The 18,761-nt window shown below is 39.7% G+C and overlaps 1 pseudogene; it reads right to left on the bottom strand.

Annotated features, from left to right (window-relative positions):
• Positions 1-462: 462 nt before the first annotated feature.
• Positions 463-18,699, bottom strand: LOC145548901 (interferon-induced very large GTPase 1-like; annotated as a pseudogene).
• Positions 18,700-18,761: the final 62 nt, after the last annotated feature.

Here is an 18,761-nt window from a genome sequence, read left to right as displayed (position 1 = left end):
GTTCATAGTTTCCCTGTTATAATAAGGAAAACAAAACAATACATTTTTACACACTGAATTTATTTTGACATCTTTCAGTATTATTCTATGAAGACAATCTTTTAAGTCAGTGTTGATTATTGAAATGATTGGGTACATCATACAGCTTTACTAGATCAGACAGTTCAGAAAAAATTAAATAAGGTCAGATTCTGTTTCTTTAAATATGCAATGCTATTACAACTTTTATATGGTCATAAAAAGGTTTTGTATTGTAATAAAATATGCAAATTTGATTACAATGCATATTACATTCAAATTAAATACTTTGATTTGACCTTAGTTCGTACTGAAATGGATGTGTTACATTTGAACACTGAAACACCTCCACAGAAAAAATAAAATTAGCAACTAATTTTGTAGTTTTCTCTAAAGCAAAATATTGCCCAAAGCAAAATATTTGAATGTTTCTGTATACCCACCTTAAGTTTGTTAAATCAACAAATTCATTCTACATTATTATTATGAACATTTATTTATGAAAACATGAGGACTATAACACTTCCCTCTAAACCTAGATGTAGTAATAATAATAATTACAAAAACAAACCTTAGAATGCATATTTGTGATGGAACATTGTAAATCATTTTTAACTGGTTGAATTTTTTCTGCACTTTATTGTAGACATATCAATCTAAAATAATCCACTTTAGCATTAGATTTGCCCAACAGTCTTCAAATCACTCGTTAAACTCATTTTTATTCCTTGGCTTTTCCATAAGGCCTGACATCGTAATTTACTTGTCCTGTCTGTTTTGATTTGCGTTTTACTCTTATGTGTTTTATCTGTGTTTTATGAACATAGTACAGCACTTTGGTGCAGTTAACATCTGTTTTTAAAGTGCTTTATAAATAAAACTGGCATTGACATTGACACAGCTCACATTTTTGTCTATGGGAACAAAATAAAATAATCCCTCACAGTAATATTTTAGCGTTTAAAACTGTTTATGCTCCAAGTGGAAATGATATAATGAACCAGAAAGGTATTTGGACTATGCATTTGAAAAGTGTTGGGTCTTAGAGAAGTGTTTGGAGAAATATCACTACAAGACGTGCCCAGCTACGGAGCCCATAATAGCTTTATTTTATTTGAAATGAATCTTCAAGACTTGCTTTTGCCTGTATTTCTGTGATATTTTCCCAAGCAGAAGGGATGTCAGCTGGTAGTGCATTATATTCTTTAGCCAGATCATTGTTGTACTTTGTCATTACATATTTCCAGTAGTCTGATGCTTGAAGGCTTACATCTGGAGAGATTTTCCAGAATGGAAAAATTTCCGTGTAATTTTTGTAAGGATGCCATTCATTGTTTGTTGCATTGCAGCGAAACTGTTTGTCACTGATGACAAAAGACGAGCAAATGTCTGTGATAAGTTTTTCTTATGAAATCCACCTAAAATGACCAAAACCTTGTGATCGGTGGAGTGACGCAAAGTGTTCAGTGTGACCTTTTCCTCCTGCTTCACATGGTACGGCACAGAATGGACACTGCTTTCCACAACCAATCACTCTGGCAAAAAGCTCATTTTGGGGTTTCAAATGGAGTTTTTTCAGTTTTTGATCAAATGGTATTTCTTTCAACTCCTCTTGAAGACATTTTGCCATTCCCTCGACAGATGATGAGAGCCAGTGAGCAAACTGTTCCTGGTCAGCGTTGTTCAGGACCATGAAGGCACCAAGAGCATCCTGGGAAATGACCAGTTTGTCACCAAGTTCTTTGCAGAAATCTTCAACAAATGTTTTGAGGTCTCTGCTGTTCTTTGATTTTGCCGTATTGATGGCATCAATGATGCTGGTGACACTGGACTTCAGGTGTCCTCAATCTTTTGTGTTGCAGAGCAGCTGGAAAACTGTGTTTTAATTTGTTGAAGTATTCTTTTCTTAACATAAATTTCATAAGAGGAACTGTAGCTCAAGAAGTCATCAATGTTTTGGTTTGAAAGTAAATCTTGTAAAGTTGAACATTGGAAGGACATTCGTGTGCTGAACTCTTCTCTTGTCAACATTTCATCAACGATATCAGGACCCATCTTTCTGTAGACAAAGTCTTCAACAGCAGGTTTCAGACACTGGTTGGTGAATTCTTCAGCTTTCTTTTGGCATTGGTCTCGTTTGTGGAAGACGTCTTTGAAATCTGCTCGAAACTTTTCCTTGGTTTTCTGCAGACATTTGTAGGGATCATTTTCCTGTATGAAATTTTGATGCATTTTCTGAAAGTCTCTGGCTGCAAATCCGCAGATGTGTTGTTTCAGAGACGCTTCAAACTCAATGTTAGTTTGTATTTTTTTGTTGTTCTGAAGATTTTCATCAATAATATGTAGAATCTCTTGAATGTAAGTGTCATGATATTTGTTGTTTTTTTCAGTTTTTTCACTAACAAACTGAGTGCAAGACTCTATAATGTTGTCAGACATTATCTGTACAGCCATCACATGGTCTTGAATCCTTAGCAGTTTGCTCACTGAGTGTTTAAATTTGCTGTAGAATCCTTCAGCAGTGTATTTAAAGGTTTCCAAGCCACAATCTTTCAGATCCTTTTGACTAAGTAACTGACATGCATGACTTTCCCTGTGGGACCTGTTCACTCTAAGACAACGTGAAACGCTGGTAAAGACATCCATCTCCTTCTGTTTAGAAAAGGGCAGCTTTTGTAGAGTTATATTCCACATCTTATCAAATTCTTTGTTCAACTCCTTGTCTGCCATATTAAGTTTTTTATTTCGACACTCATCAATTAATAGGCGGACTGCTTTTTCAATTTTTTTTGTATGATTTTCCTTGATTTTATTCAGCTCTTTCATCCCTTGCTTGAGGTCAGCTGCTGCTGTTAGCTGGTTAAACACTGAATTTTCAATTTCTCGTCGAAGGCAGTTTACACTGTTTGAAAATTCCTCTCTGTATCCTTCAACCAGGTAAACATGACCTTCTGTTTTCTTGAAATACTGGCCAAGGTTGGCAATGAGAGTGGTTTCCCATTTAGACAACTCCATAGCTGCCTCACTTTTCAGCTGAACTATGAATTCATTCATGTCAGATATTTCAGATTTTCCAGCAACTGTACCAAAATTGGTAATTCTTGTCTCTGCATTGGTGACCCAGCTGTACATTTCCTTTTTGAACTCCCACTCCCATTTGTTGTACTCTGTGCAGAGCCTCATGTAAGCATCAGCCACCAGGCTGTTTCTGAAGCTGAAGATGAAGTTTTCATGTTTCACTGCGTTCCACAGGCTGGTCATCCACTCTCTGAACTCCAAGATGGTATTAGAAGTTGACCCACACTTTCCCAGCTGTTGGATGATGTTTTTCTTGAGTTCATAGACAGCCTCACTGTATCCTGCATTGACTGGAGCCATTGGTGGGTTTCCATTCCAGAGTCCAGGGATGTAGCAGTTTCCAGTGTTCGGATTATACTCCATCACATCAGTGAAGCTCTTGTTCTCCTCTTTCTTTTCCATCTTAGCTGCTGCCTGGGTCATCTCATCCAGCTGTTCTAACAGCAGCTTCCTGTCTCTCAGGTTCTTCTCATGGGCTGAAACATCAGAAACGTTCTGGTGAACAAACTGACATTGAGGCTTTTTGCCGACCTCCTTCATCCTGAGGAAAGCATGCACCACTATCTGCAGGATGTCTTTCATCTCTGTTGAATTCTCCATGGCAATATTGATAATGGTGATGTCACTCAGACCAACAACAAGTGTTGCCAGCACATTGTCATGCTCATAACTATTATCCAGCTGTGCTAGCTCTGCTGACTTTAAGCCTTCAGTGTCGATGATCATCATGAAGTCACAGTTGAGAACTTTCTTGAAGTCTTCATTGACTTTAATGAGCAGCATGAAGGCACCTCTAGTGCATCGACCACTGCTGACTGCAAACTGGACTCCAAACATGGTGTTAAGGAGAGTGGACTTCCCTGTGCTCTGAACTCCAAGAACTGTGACGACCAGGATCTTGTTCTTTGGAGACACCAAGTCATTGAGCTGAGAGAGAACATCACTCACCCATCTGAGAGGAATGTTGGAAGCATCTCCATCTACAAGCTCAAGAGGAAATCCATCCAGCAACAACTGAGCACAGAGTTTGGGCAGATGTTGCAGTTGTTGACGTGATGGATCTGTTTCTGGAAGGTAAAGAGAAGCTTCGTAGATCTGACCCATTTCACGGAAGAAGTGCTCAACTCCCAGTGAGCTGCTGGAAAGTTGTTGGTCAATTTCTTTGATCTCTTCTTTGTTCTCAGAATCCTTGCATTTTTCCTTGTAGAGGTCCCTGAGTCCAGAAAGCTTTGTACGTGACAGGTTGTCGAGGTTCATTCTTAGCCATTTCAGGAAAAAGTATTTCTCTTTTCCTGGGCTGGATATTGCATTGATAAAGCCTATCATTGCTCTTGATATATCATAAGAATTTTGTTTTTTCCTCAGCTCTTTTATTTGCTCCTGAAGATCACTTTTGTAATTTTCAATGTTTTGTGAACCAACCTTTTGAAGGCGAAATTCTTCCTTCTCTACACTTGTCAGTTCCTTCCATATTTGGCCTTGAAGGGGAAGCTGATCTTCTTTGTATTGAAGAGTGTCTTGAATTTCTGCAATGATGGCATCTGCATTTTGTTTTCCAGCCTGACACTCTGAAGAGTCCTCATCAACCATGATTCCTAGCTCATGGGCAACGTCAGCCATCTGCTCAAGAGTGTTTTTTTTGTTGGAGCTTTCAACCACACAACAAACTGTCTTCCTCAGACTTTTGACAAAATCTGCATCATTCATGGACCTAGTCTTCAAAATAATGTTGCTGTTAGTCAAACATAAATCAGTGGCTACTTTTTCCAAACCAGTTAGACTAAATGTTTTGCTCTGATGATTACCAACCAGGAATATCTGTGCCTTGCAGTTCTGTTGTGTAAGTATCTTCAATCCCAGTATAGGGTCATCAAAGAAAACAAAAACTGCAGCAGATGTTTGACACAAAAAGGAGAACTGTTTGTCATGTGAAGCAATGTCACCACGAAGGTTAGCTATAGCAACTGGTTCACTGAAGATGTCCATGTTTTTGTTTCCACAGGGAAGGTACCAGGTCATTTCAGTCAGTCCATTTGATATTCTTCTCTGAACGTCTCCACACTCCATGTTGTGGTGAACAAAGGTGTCATGGTGTTGCTGAGAATGACTAAGAAGTTTATTGAGGATCTCTGATTTGGACAGAGAGCACTCACCCAGTCTCACAAATGAGATCATTGGAAGTTCAGAAAGAACTATTCTTTCTTCTATGAAGCCTTTTGATTCTGAAAGACTTGAAGGTCTGTACTTCTTAACAATGTCTCTCATGGCCCACAGCATCAGGGTGCACTGCTGTGTATCACAGTTAGGAAGCAGCAGAGGAACAGAGAACTGACACATGGACATTTTTAGAGCCAACTCTTGCTGAACAAAACCATCAGAACACAGAAAGAGAGCAGTGATTAAATCAAGAGGGTTGAGTATTTCACTTGTGTTTGTTGTGCTGACAAGGTTTGAAAGATCTAGTCTCGATGTATGATTTGCATCATGAGAAACAGAGCTACTTTCAGAGGTACATTTTACATTCCTTGAAGTCACATTTACCATCATCAGTTTTTTAAGAAAGTACCATGGAAGTTCTGATTTACACTCAACAAGATGATCAGTGATGGTCTTTCCTTCAATTTGAAGTATCTTGCTGAGTGAAAGCTTGTTTCTCATGTAGTCCTCCAAGTCTAGATCTGCCAGCAGACTTTCCAACCTTGTCTCTGTTTTTAAAAAGAGCATATATTAGAACTATACAGATGCCAGTATTACTTCTAGCAAAAACTCAGCAATACTGTTTTGAAGTGGCCTCTTAAAGGGACTATTGTAAGGACAATTGGAACTATTGTCACAAATTAGGCGTGTTTGTAAAATACCAGTTGGCCTTGGCCACGCCTGTCTATTTCAACATGATATTAATGATAGAGATTTTTTGGTATTATCATTTTGGTGTTACTTTAGTTCATATTCAGTCTAATGTTAGTCAGTTTAAAGTGTTCTCTTCTTTAGTGTGTGTATGAACTAACCTGGGGGTCACAGCTGCCTGTTCATCTTCATGTGAAACAGTTTGACCGAGATTTGAACCGGGCTCAGATCGTAGGTCAGATGTTAAATTGTTTTATGACCTTTGCTGTGTTTAGGTAAAATGTTTAACGACCTCAGCTGTTTTTCCTCTGCTGTCTATCTTGCCTATCCTCCCTCTTTGAAGTTTGATAATAAAAGACAAGCTGTACCCAAAGATCTTCAGAACGCTCTGTGAACGGCTCAGAGGAGCAGTTGATAGAGTCTTCTCTTTTGCAAAAGCTTTAAGATTCATATACGTTGTCTGTGGTTCTTTTATGTAGGTTCTAAGAAAATACCTATCATTTTGGTGCCGAAACCCGGGATCTCTCATACCAACCGCTGTCAGGCAGAGGAAGACGCGCTGAATCCATGCATGGCCAGAAGTCATTTGGACCTGGAAAGAAAGACCCAGGAAGTATAATTCTTCGCTGGGCCAGCGCCGTAGGTCCGACTTTGTCTGCCAACGGCGGAATGACGAGATCCAACCGGACAGTGCGAAAACTACAGAAACGTAAGTGAATTTTAAAATGTTTCAAACGAATGATACTAAAATAAAGTCGACATAAATAAAGGGTTGGAGTCCCAGTTGCAACTAAAATGCTAAGAATTGAGGTTTGGAATCCCAGTTGCAACTAAATGCTACTAAATTGAGGGTTGGAGTCCCAGTTGACATTGGCACTTGATTCAACTAAATGCTACTAAATTGAGGGTTGGAGTCCCAGTTGACATTGGCACTTGATTCAACTAAATGCTTTTGGGTTGAAGTCCCTGTTGACGTCGTTTCAACTAAACACCCCAAAAACACAAAAAACCAGACCAAATTGATGAAATGGTAGAGACATGTGCATGCAGTTTGGGGAACGTTAAGTAAAACCATAAAAGAAATTTAATTCTTGTAAGAAATCAGTGTATGCAAAATAATTTTTAATGCTACTAAGAATTAGGTAAACCTCACAAGTGAGAAATTTGTTTTAAGAAATACTGATGTTTGTTTTGTTTTTCTTTTTGAGCATTCCTACACCTTTAAAGAAAGACCAGTAAAGAGAGGTCTCACTGAAATAAAAACATGGGAACAACTTCTTTGTATGCTAAAAGTGGAATCATGACATTCCTGAAGGAGGAGAAGCTGGAAAAATAAAACTAAATAATAAAATTCTCCTCAGAGAACAATGTTTAATGTATTGTGTCGTGACTAGATTATAACACCAACTTGGTGAAACGATCCTTTGGCTGTATAGCTGGAGGGGTCAGCGGTCAGAGTAAGGTACCGACCTGGACATTATCCAGCCTCGTAACTCTCTTAGGCCTTGAGAGGAGGGCTGCCCGCTGACTTCACAGTCTGCAGCACTGAGATCAACAAATTTAGAGAAATCCATTGTTCTCTGGTGAGACGTGTCTTAGATGAAGTTAACATAAACTTATATTCTACATTTTAAAGGTTAATATTGTACAGGATAAAAGAGACTAGAGCTTTTAACATGTTTCATGTTTATATGTGTGTGAATAAGGAACTGATTCATGACTTCTTAAAATGTTGGAGAATAAGCACTAAAAAACTATACGATGAAAAGAAAGAAAAGTTATATGTGTATAAAGAAAAAAAAAACACAGAAAAGCAAGAAAACCCTAATTGACTCTTATTTGCTTCTTTCCTTTTCCTCTGTCTGAGCCTCGCTGCGCTGCGTCTGACCTCTGACCTCAGCTCTGATCTGTCCTGCCAATCAGATGACTCCCTCCTTCATCACCAGCCAGTTGATAAAGAAGCGAAAAAGGACAGGACCATTTCTACCACCTGGACACTGAAGGCAATAAAGTGTCCACTGGTCCTAATTCCTGGACATCTGGGAACTGCCATGCAGCAGTATGGAGACCTGCGGACTGGAACTATATCTCCATGTTTGGCTGCAGCGTGGAGAAGGAAAATAATGAGTTTTAAAGAAAAAGAAAGCAAACTGAACTGTTTTTCGCTTGTTTCATTGGTGGACTAAGGGACAGTCTGGACAACTTATAAATAATCCAACACCAGAGCCAGTTGGACTGACAGGGAGCTGGAGGAGGGGCGGAGGGAGAACCAGCTGCAGTGACGCTAGCAGCAGGAGGGGGAAGCGAGAAGCAAGACAGAAAGGAGAAATGCGAGATAAGTTATACACACACCGCTGTGATAAGAGAATGTGCTCACTAATCTTGTTTGCATATAGGAATTATCTATCTAGAAAAGAACATTTTGAAGGTTTTTAGGTACAATGTTAGATAAAATCGTTCATTTTGTACCCGTTAACTCAGTCCTTAACAGAAGGACCAGTGATCTGCTTAGGGCCCACGAGCCATAGATTGGGAAACTGTGAAGGAAAAAACTGTAATGACTAAAAGTTAAGAAGAAAAGAAACTGATAGCGTGATGCGGCTAAATTACACCAACTAAAAATGATTAGATTCAAAGCTAATAATGATTTGCAGATGTTTAATTTATAATAAATACTAGTTTGGAACTAAATTAAACATTTCTAAGTGTTGAAAATAATTGATATTGCGGTGTTGAAATACTATGAAGTATTTCTTTGCATTTAACTGAAACATTTAACTTAGAGTTTAATTCTGTAAATAATCTACAGATTGATTGGGATTGTGTTTGTGTATTTTATATTGGGATGAATGACAATTATTTTGGGAAGAGAGAAATTTTACTGCTAAATTGAGTAACGGATAAAATTATTGACCATTTAATTTAAAATATAAAAAACTTACATTGTTAACTTGTCTGAAATGCAAGTTTAAGTGAAAGTCTGAGACTTTAAGCAATCTTGTAAACGGTTACTAAAAACGGATGATTGTGAATAAGAGCAACATTTTCTAGATTTCAGTCTAGAACATTTTAATCCAGATTTGATTGATAGTCAATAGATTCAAAAAGAAAAATCTTGAATTAGAGGATATGAGATTTGTTTTAAATTAAAGGTGGTCATTTTTATTTTGGAGAAATAAATAAAGATGTTGAAAGCTGCTGAATTACAAGAAAAAATAAAATAACTGAAAGGTAAACCTGTAATTAAAAATACTTGTTTGCTACAGGATCTTCTACAAGCAATAAACCTGAGTTCACCTGAATTAACCATTAATCCTCCCAAAGACCAATTTGAAGCTGAAATGATTGTAACACATGGGCAATGCCATGTGTAAAAAGGGGGGGGGAAGGGAAAATGGTGAGGTAATACTATATAACTACTACATTCTTACATACATTTTTTTTTGTTATGAACTTTTGAATTAACAAATACTGTTAAATGATTGATGCTTTTTCTAAAAGGGTTGAAATAGTTCCAGCATGCTTTTGAAATAATTAATGGTAGAGCTTACATATTGCCTCTGTTTGCTCCTGACTTGCAGAAAGCTGATGAAGAACAAACATTAGCAGATAATATGATCAGGACTCTTAAACTGAAGGACGTGTCCAGTGCAAATTTACTGCCTTCTGATTCTCTTCCTTGGCAGGAGACCGCTCCCATCGAGCCAGGTGACTGGGTCTACATTAAAGTCATCAAACAAAAGAACTGGGCGAGTCCACGGTGGGAAGGACCGTTCCAGGTGCTGATGACGACACCAACAGCTGTAAAGATTGCTGAAAGACCCAGCTGGATACATCTCAGTCACTGCAAGCTGCAGAGAGTATTTGAACCCCTAAGGGAGGAAGACCGGACTTCAAAGGGGGGCTATTTTTTAGGGTAGCTTGTCTCAAACCCGGTGAAGAAACGCTTAAGATTCCCCCGTCTTTAGGTTGGGGGTTTTGACATCTCTGTGTGCCAAGCAGCAATGGAGACTCCATATGCCAGATGGATCTTCTACTGCGCTGTGACTGCAGCATGTCTGATGTTTGGAGGAGGAAGTGACATCACTTTCCACCCACATGACTACAGCACCAACCTGTGGTGGCAGCTGATGAACAGGACTGCTCATGAGGAGAAAGAGGTGAACTGCTATGTGTGTGCGCAGCTGCCAATTGCCACACACAACTCAGGTCTGCGTGCAGGACACATCACTGATGACAAACAGATGTGTCTCTATGGCCTGAGCACACAACCACGACTCAGCGTCCCCATGCCAAAGGGATGCAAATGGTGCAAGAAGGATTATTCTGTTCTACTTCGGACAGGAGATGCCACGAAGGGACTTTTTGGATCTATGAACTGTTCCTTTAATGCTGACATATTTCCGTTTCCACTAACCGCATGGAAAATACCAGAGACCATTTCTTTAGCAGGAGCTAAACCCGGGTCTCTGAGGAGCTGCGTTTACAACAACAGACACGTTTCTCTTGGGATGTTACCTTGGAATTTATGTAACAAAGTTTACACCTACTGCGAACCGACACAGGATTTCATCAACTGCACAGCCTGCAGGGGTCAAAGGATGACTCCACACTGCAAAGTCTGGAAGGACAACCTAGACCGTGATAACTTGCTTCAAGAGAAGAGTTACAACATCACACATTGGAGAACAGGAGACAACGCTGTGCAGTACCATAGTGCCAGGAGACTATGGTTCACGGGTGATGGCAGACTGGTACTTCCTGTACCTGATTGTATTCATCAGGAAAGCACAAAATGATCCACGCACCCACTCCAAACGAACAGTTATGTCAGAGGTCAAAAGATGGGGAGGCATAACTACACATACTGGAGTTCCATGGGAATTCATGCAAGGCCTGTTTCCGTGGGTTGGAGTAGGTGAGATTCGGGACCACGTAGAGATAAACAGATATGGATTACTGCGACTAATCAACATCACATACCAGCTGGCCAATGGCACCGCGAAGGAGCTGACTGAACTGGGAAACATGGTTATGCAAAATCGTGTTGTTCTGGATTTCCTCACTGCCCCTCAGGGAGGGGTCTGCGAAATTATTGGCCCGACGTGCTGCACTTTTGTGCCGGATGAAACAGGAACTGGTGGAACCATTTCTGATGCTTTACATGGCCAGGGGATCTTGTTCACGAATGAGGGAAGAAGGGAGCGGGAGATCGACAGGCGGATTGGGGCAGTGTCTACTGTGAAGCGGGCGCTGTACCAGTCCGTCATGGTGAAGAGAGAGCTGAGCCAAAAAGCGAAGCTCTCGATTTACCGGTCGATCTACGTTCCCACCCTCATCTATGGTCATGAGCTTTGGGTCATGACCGAAAGAACGAGATCACGGGTACAAGCGGCCGAAATGGGTTTCCTCCGCAGGGTGGCTGGGCTCTCCCTTAGAGATAGGGTGAGAAGCTCGGTCATCCGGGAGGGACTCAGAGTAGAGCCGCTGCTCCTCCACATCGAGAGGAGCCAGTTGAGGTGGCTCGGGCATCTGGTCAGGATGCCTCCTGGACGCCTCCCTGGTGAGGTGTTCCGGGCACGTCCCACCGGGAGGAGGCCTCGGGGAAGACCCAGGACACGCTGGAGGGACTATGTCTCTCGGCTGGCCTGGGAACGCCTTGGGATTCCCCCGGAGGAGCTGGAAGAAGTGGCTGGGGAGAGGGAAGTCTGGGCCTCCCTTCTGAAGCTGCTGCCCCCGCGACCCGACCCCGGATAAGCGGAAGAAAATGGATGGATGGATGGATGGATGGATGGAGTACTCTCCCAGATAGCACACGATGTTAAATCAACGTTGAAAAATAGTTCGAATCGTTGATTTTTGGTTGAAGTCAACAAATGATGGTGGATCAACCATCAAACAACCATCCAATCAAACCGTTGAAACTGGGTCATTGAATCAATGTTGTTTTGTCGTTGAAATCTAATGACTGAAATGCATTTGTCTGATCAATGTCAGCTGTTTTGCCGCACCCCTTCCCCTCCTCTCCTCCTCATCCGAGCTCTGGGTCAGAGCATTTTATTACTGAGCGGGGGTTATAATGTTTTAAATTAAGCACGGTAGAGGATAGTCAGTGCTGATTCCTTTCTGTACATTTTCTTACTTGTTCATAACAATTCTCACTGACTGTTTGCGTGGGATATATTGACACAAAAACATCTACAACTTAGGGTGAGGGGTGGGGGTTGAGCAGTCCACCCCCACCATTTACATGAGTGGGATGGCCCAACCACACAGCTGCTTTGCTGTTGGCTTGTTGGCAAAAGATGCTAATTCAATGTTGAATTAGTTAAAACCTGAATATACCCCATTGGGTATATTCAGGTTTTAGCGGGAGCAGCCCCCCCAGATAAATTTTCCAAGTCTTGACCGGTCCGATAATAAAAATGTTGGGGACCACTGTTCTAAACTACAGAAAAATGCTTTTGACTGTTGTTAATATCTGATAGTAACACTGTTGTTATGCTATATTTACCAATGTTTTATTTGATCAAACTTTTATCTGACTGTCCAATTAATCATAAGAATAATCAATAGATTACTCGATTACTAAAATATCTGTTTACAATAACCCTGCAGCAAAGCTATCACTCAACACTAAAACATGCAAGGGAAACATTCTTTGCAGAAATCAAACAAAAATAACGCCCTATTATGCCCTATTTGCCACAATAGACAGGCTCACAAACTGTCCTGTGATTGTGTACCTGAATTCCACTCTAACAGGGATGACTTTGCAATAAATTTGCCTACTTCCTTGCAGAGAAAATAAAAAATAAATAAAGGGCTAATCTGCACATCAATATCAAATCCAGCACCAATGCTGGCATCTTGATATTCTCATTGCATCTGATCTGATTCAAATAAACTCATCTCTCTCACCAGCTTTTAAAATCAGCAGTTGTCAATCTACTGATTAAAAAGAACAATGAGAACAAGCTGGTACTGCAGAATTTAAGCCCACCTGCTTAAAGACAGCAACTATAGTCCCTGTCTCCAAGTGCTCCACAGAATGACTACAGGCCTATAGCCTTAACATCGGTAGTCGTGAAGTGCTTCGAGAGGCTAGTCATGAACTGATGGACCCCCATCAGAACGCCTACAGGAAGAACCGCTGCTGACACCATTTCATCGGTGATCCACACAGCTCTCACCCACCTGGAGAGCAGGAACTCCTACATCCTTCTGCTCTTCCTGGATTTCTCCTCAGCTTTCAACACCATCATCCCACAGACCCTGGTGCAGAAGCTCTCCTCTCTTGGACTGAGTTCCACACAAGGGAACTGGATTCAGGACTTCCTGACCCACAGACCTCAGACTGTGAGGATCCACAACACTGTCTCATCCTCCGTCACCCTCAGCACTGGCTCCCTGCAGGGCTGCATGCTGAACCCCCTCCTCTTCACTCTGCTGATGTATGACTGCTCGGCAAGACAGCCCAGCTGTCATATAATGAAGTTTGCCAACGAGAGCAATAGTAGGACGCATTACAAGCAGTGAACACCTGGTGCAGTGGTGCAGAGAAAATAACTTCTGCATCAACGTGAAAAAGACCAAGGAGATGGTGGTGGATTTCAGAAGGGACAAGGTTCCTCTTCAGCCCCTGTACATCGGAGGAGCAGCTGTGGAGGTGGTCTCCAGCTACCGGTATCTGGGTGTGCATATATCCAGTGACCTCACCTGGAGCACCAACACCTCCTGTCTGGTCCGGAAGGCACACCAACATCTCTACTTCCTCAGGAAACTGTGGAGAGCTGGACTTGAGAACTCAGTCCTGAGGAGCTTTTATCACTGTGTGGTGGAGAACATTCTCTGCACCTGCATCACTGTGTGGCACAGTAGCTGCCACACAGTGGCCTCTCAGTAGCTGCTGAGAGAACGGCTTTGCAGAGGGTGGTCAAGGCTGCACAGAGGACTGTGGGGAGCAGCCTTTCCTCCACCTTGGACTTCTACATGGCACGATGCAGAAGGAGGGCGCTCCTCATCATGAGGGACTCCACCCATCCTGCACACAGGCTGTTCCAGCTGCTCCCCTCAGGCAGGAGGCTGAGGAGCATCCAGAGCAAAAACCACCAGGCTCAGGAACAGTTTCTTCTCTTCAGCCATCAGACTGCTGAACTCAAGCTGCACCAAATGCAGCTTCACCTCATAGCTTGAGACACATAACAGACTCATAACTATATCACTTAATTTACTTTATCTTCATTTGTTTATTTTTTTTATTTCATTATTTATCTATTTAATTCTTTTTTTTTAGTGTAGTGGATTTCTTTATCTGGGACCTTAGTACAAATTTCATACCACAAACTCCCAAGGTGGTATGACAATGAAAAAATTCTTGAACCCTTGAATCCAATACCCCAACCTTCTATTCATCAACTAAGTTATTCAAAAAGCTGTGTTTTAAGAGTTAAACAGACTGCCTGTGATTACACTGCCTGTGTAAATGGAAAATGTGATGTTTGTTGATGATTTTGATGATGGCATTTAACAAATGTAATATTTATTATCTGTTGTTTTCACAATTCTTGCCTATATGATGTTTTTATGATGTAAAGCACTTTTGATGCTGAAATGTGCCACACAACTAAACTTGAACTCTGATTTTATCAAATTACAAGAGCTGCTTTGGATTAACCAGTGCAACATGCCAAGAGACAAAATGATTAAAAACTGCTGGAGTAAGCTGTACAGGGCATGATGTGTGGTTCTTAAATGTTTTCTATTAATATTCTATTAATATAGAAATATATTAATATTTCTATTAATGTGGGATGATAGTGGTGTGATGATGGTGATAGGAGTTTGTCCCACATTGTGTGGGTTGCTGCTCCTTGGGCAAAACACTTCACCCACCTTGCCTGTTGGTGGAGGTCAGAGGACCCGGTGACACCAGTGCCGCTGTGGCTACCATGCCCCCATCATAGTGTGAATGTGTACATGAATGGGTGAATGACTGAATGCAGTGGGAAGTGTTTGGGGTCCTCTGGGCTTGACAAAGTACTTTACAAGTGCCGGCCATTTGCAATTTGTTTCCATAATATGCTCAAAATGAACCTTATAGTTCATTAACAAACTTGTTTTCTGCTATTATTTGATTTTAGTTGACATTTAAAATGGTCCCAAAAACTCATTTGCATATATTTATCAGACTTAACCATTCAGATTTTCAGATATTCTGAAGGTGTTTTGATAATGGCTATTATATTAGCAAAAGAAAAAACTTTTATCTTCTTATTATTAGGCCTGCCTTTGGAACAGCCTTTTTGAATAGAGCACTAATGATTTTCTTAAAAACAACTCTGAGTCAACACTTTTTTTTCTTTGGCTTTCTTACTCACTTGGAATAATGAAGATTATTAATCTAATCTTACATTTATTGACACCTTCAGTTTGACTTTAAATTATTTCATTTGCAATGATTGTTTTTATTCTGCTGCTTTGAATATTGTTTTGGTCTGTTGGTTGATTAAATTATATGTAGTCTTTATCCCTCTTTTTTGACTGAAACAATATGTTTTACGCTCCTTTCAGGATTTTATAATCTATGCTTCATAGATTTTTGTTTACATCCAGTGTTTCCATGTTAACCTAGTTGTATTTCCTCAGCCTCTCAAACTAACATTGACTTTGTAGAATAAATACTTCTGTACATTTTCTTGTTCTGTTTTCCTTTTTGTATCTTACCTTAATTTTTTCTTGCTGTTTGTTTTCAGTCACCTCCAGTTTTTTTTTATCCTATATAAAGCATTTGGGGTCACTTTTACATAAAGGTGCCCTTTGGATTACCCACAGGTGGATAATCATTATCCAACAGGTGCCTTTGGATAATGATTATCCACCAGGTGCCCTTTGGATAATGCTGAACTGATTTATAGTAAATGAGAATAAATGGTTTTGGCGATTCTGCTTTTGAGATTTGGTTGAAAAATCACAGTATAAAATGTGAGCAATCTATAGGGAGTTCAAAATAAAACTGCTGAATACAAAGAGATGCATCATGATCTGAGGTGCAACCCCAGTCCTAAAGCAAATACATTTTTTTCATGGTTATAGTTTTGTTGTTTAAAACTTACTTGTTTTGGCAGATGATGTAGCTGGCTTGCTGATTTTTCCATTTTTCAGCCGTGTGCTAACAAAGAGAGAGTAACACTCCCCCGGTCTCAAGCTGTCGAATGTTCCACTGTTTTTTTCTGTTTCCAATGTTTCTCCAGTTTCTCCTTCACTGCAGCATCTGACAATGTAAGTTGCTACTCTACCAGGAGGTGTGTCCCAGTGGAGAGACAGTGACTCACAGCTGACTTCGGAAACTATGATGTTTACCGGAGGAACAGGATCTGGGGGAATAATAATTTCTTCAATTAGAAATTCAACTGTTTTATATTTGTCTGCCTGAAAATGTTTTCATATATTTGCACCTAAATAAACCCCACAGAGGAATGAGAAATACCTCAAATTATTTCCTCTCTTTCTTCGCTTTTTATAATAAATAACTAATATTTGTTTCTCTTTTAATTATAATGTTCTTTCAGAAGTTCTTTAAGCAATAATTTAAAAATCTTTGTTGAATTCTTGGACTGCGCATTTTCGGTCTTTTTTTACAAATTTACCTGTAAGTACAAATTCAGAGACAGCTGTGCTTCGTTTGCCATTTTCTCCAATTCTGGTGATGTTGAAAGTATATTCAGTTCCTGGGGTTAGATGCGGAACCTCCACAGTGTCACAGTCTTCAGTTTCGATGCTGCCTGTGTATGTGTCACTTTTGTAATTCAAAGAAATTTTTTGTTTGACAGGGTATACATTTGGCTTCAAGCCAAATAAAACTGTCATTGCCAACACGGAGAATTGTTACTTCTGTTAGAGGAGGGACATCTGGAAGAGAAATATAACTTTAATTTACCTACATTCCTATGTTTTTATTATAAAAAGAAATACTGAGTTTATGTTCCAAATATCACTGCAGCTAAAGTATAGCTCATACCTACCATCAAAATGTGAAGCAAGTGAGTCTCCTTCCATAGATGTGAGGAAGTTATCTGGTGCATCGTAGAACTCCTATACAAGAGAAATAATATTAACTATTTGAATCAAATAATCAGATTGATCATGTTTTTTTTACTGTTACCTCTTCATCCTCTGAAGTAGCCATTATTTCAGATATTCACTCTCCTTTTACAACACTTGGGTGTTAGTGAACTGAAACAAAAATTATCCATTTTTATCACTACAGCTATAAATGCAGCTTTGAAAAATATGATTTTTTTCTGTGGCTAGAATAAATCAATGATGATCTACATTTAGGGAAAGGAATAAGATATTTCTTTCAAATCAATCAAGTGGTAACATTACATCCATGGATATATAAGATCTCTAGAATCTATAATCTTCAGTCGGAGATTTAGTCCAGTGGTGTCCAAAGTCAGTCCTCGAGGGCCGGCATCCTGCATGTTTTAGTTCTCTCCCTGGTGGTAGTACAACCTTTTCAGCAGATCTACTGCTCTTTCCTCTGAGTGTCTAAAGATGACTCAAGTATTTATATTCCTTCTGCAAAAGTCTAAGTGCAGGATTCCTTTCTCATCTTTCAAATAAACAGACCTATACTGTCCAGTTTTCTAGACAACTATCGGTTAATTTGAACTACATATTTAGCGTGATAAAGACAATAAAATTGGACAATTAATGATTAGCTCTGAAGTTTTATGTTTCATCAACTCATTATTTAAAGTAAAGTTTGAGTTTTTCCCGTGAAGTATCGCTCGCAGTTTAGCAGTGGCTTTTAGAATATAACAGGAGTAGCTGAAGGTTTTTATAATTCCCTTTCATTTTTTAAACCCCATCAACAAAACAGTATAGCCTACCATTGCAGAAGGTCTTCCCGCGGACCTCTCTCTTTTCTTCTAAAGGTGCTTAAAACAGTGCTGCTGTGTTTTATAGTCCGCTGAAAGCTACTTTCACTTCACATGTTTTTACTGCTGTTTCTTGAAAGTCACATGGTTTCTGTTACTTTGCCAAACGTTCCAGCACTGTGCTTTTGTTGTAAAGGATATCTTTTAAGAGAACTGCTGCTAACACTTATTCAATAGCGATTAATAAATTAAATCTTCGGAATAAATTTTGCACAAAAAAAAATTTAATAAATTGACACCATATTAGCATAAGAATACAGTTAAAAACTGCAACACTGTCATATTTCTCTGATGAAAGGCCCTTGGTTCTCATTCTAAAGACAACATTTTACTTTGGACACTTTCACTTTCAGATTATTGTTCCTGGGGATTCTAGCTATGTAATAGAAAAATGTAGCAACATGAGAGCTAAGCACCAAAAGACTGATGGTCATTTTTTTTTTTTGTAATATATTTTATTGAATTTTCTCTTTTAGGACACAAATTTACAAACATTCAACTTAACATTATAAACATCACATTCACTCACGCATTCACCATTCAAACCTGCATTTATTTGATTCCAAAAAGGCCCTTAAAATTGGAACAAAAAGAAAAATTAACAAGACAGTATTTAAATAAAAACTGTAAACAAGAAATCCATTCAAGACACCCATTATTAAGCTCCGTCTTCAGTCCCTATGATCCTCATATATGGCTCCCACAAGTTCTCAAAGTCCCGATGTTTACCCTTGGCGATGTATGTTAGTTTTTCCAGTCCGAGTGAGTTTGCAATTTCTTTCTTCCAGAGTCCCATGGAGGGCGCGTCCATGCTCCTCCAGCATAATGCAATAGATCTTCTGGCTTGAAGAAGTCCATAGTCTATCAATTTAG

The sequence above is a fragment of the Poecilia reticulata genome, chromosome 18 (assembly GCF_904066995.2).
Source record: "Poecilia reticulata chromosome 18, P_reticulata-male-v2, whole genome shotgun sequence".
Taxonomy (NCBI): domain Eukaryota; kingdom Metazoa; phylum Chordata; class Actinopteri; order Cyprinodontiformes; family Poeciliidae; genus Poecilia; species Poecilia reticulata.
This window is presented reverse-complemented; position numbering and strand designations above follow the sequence as displayed.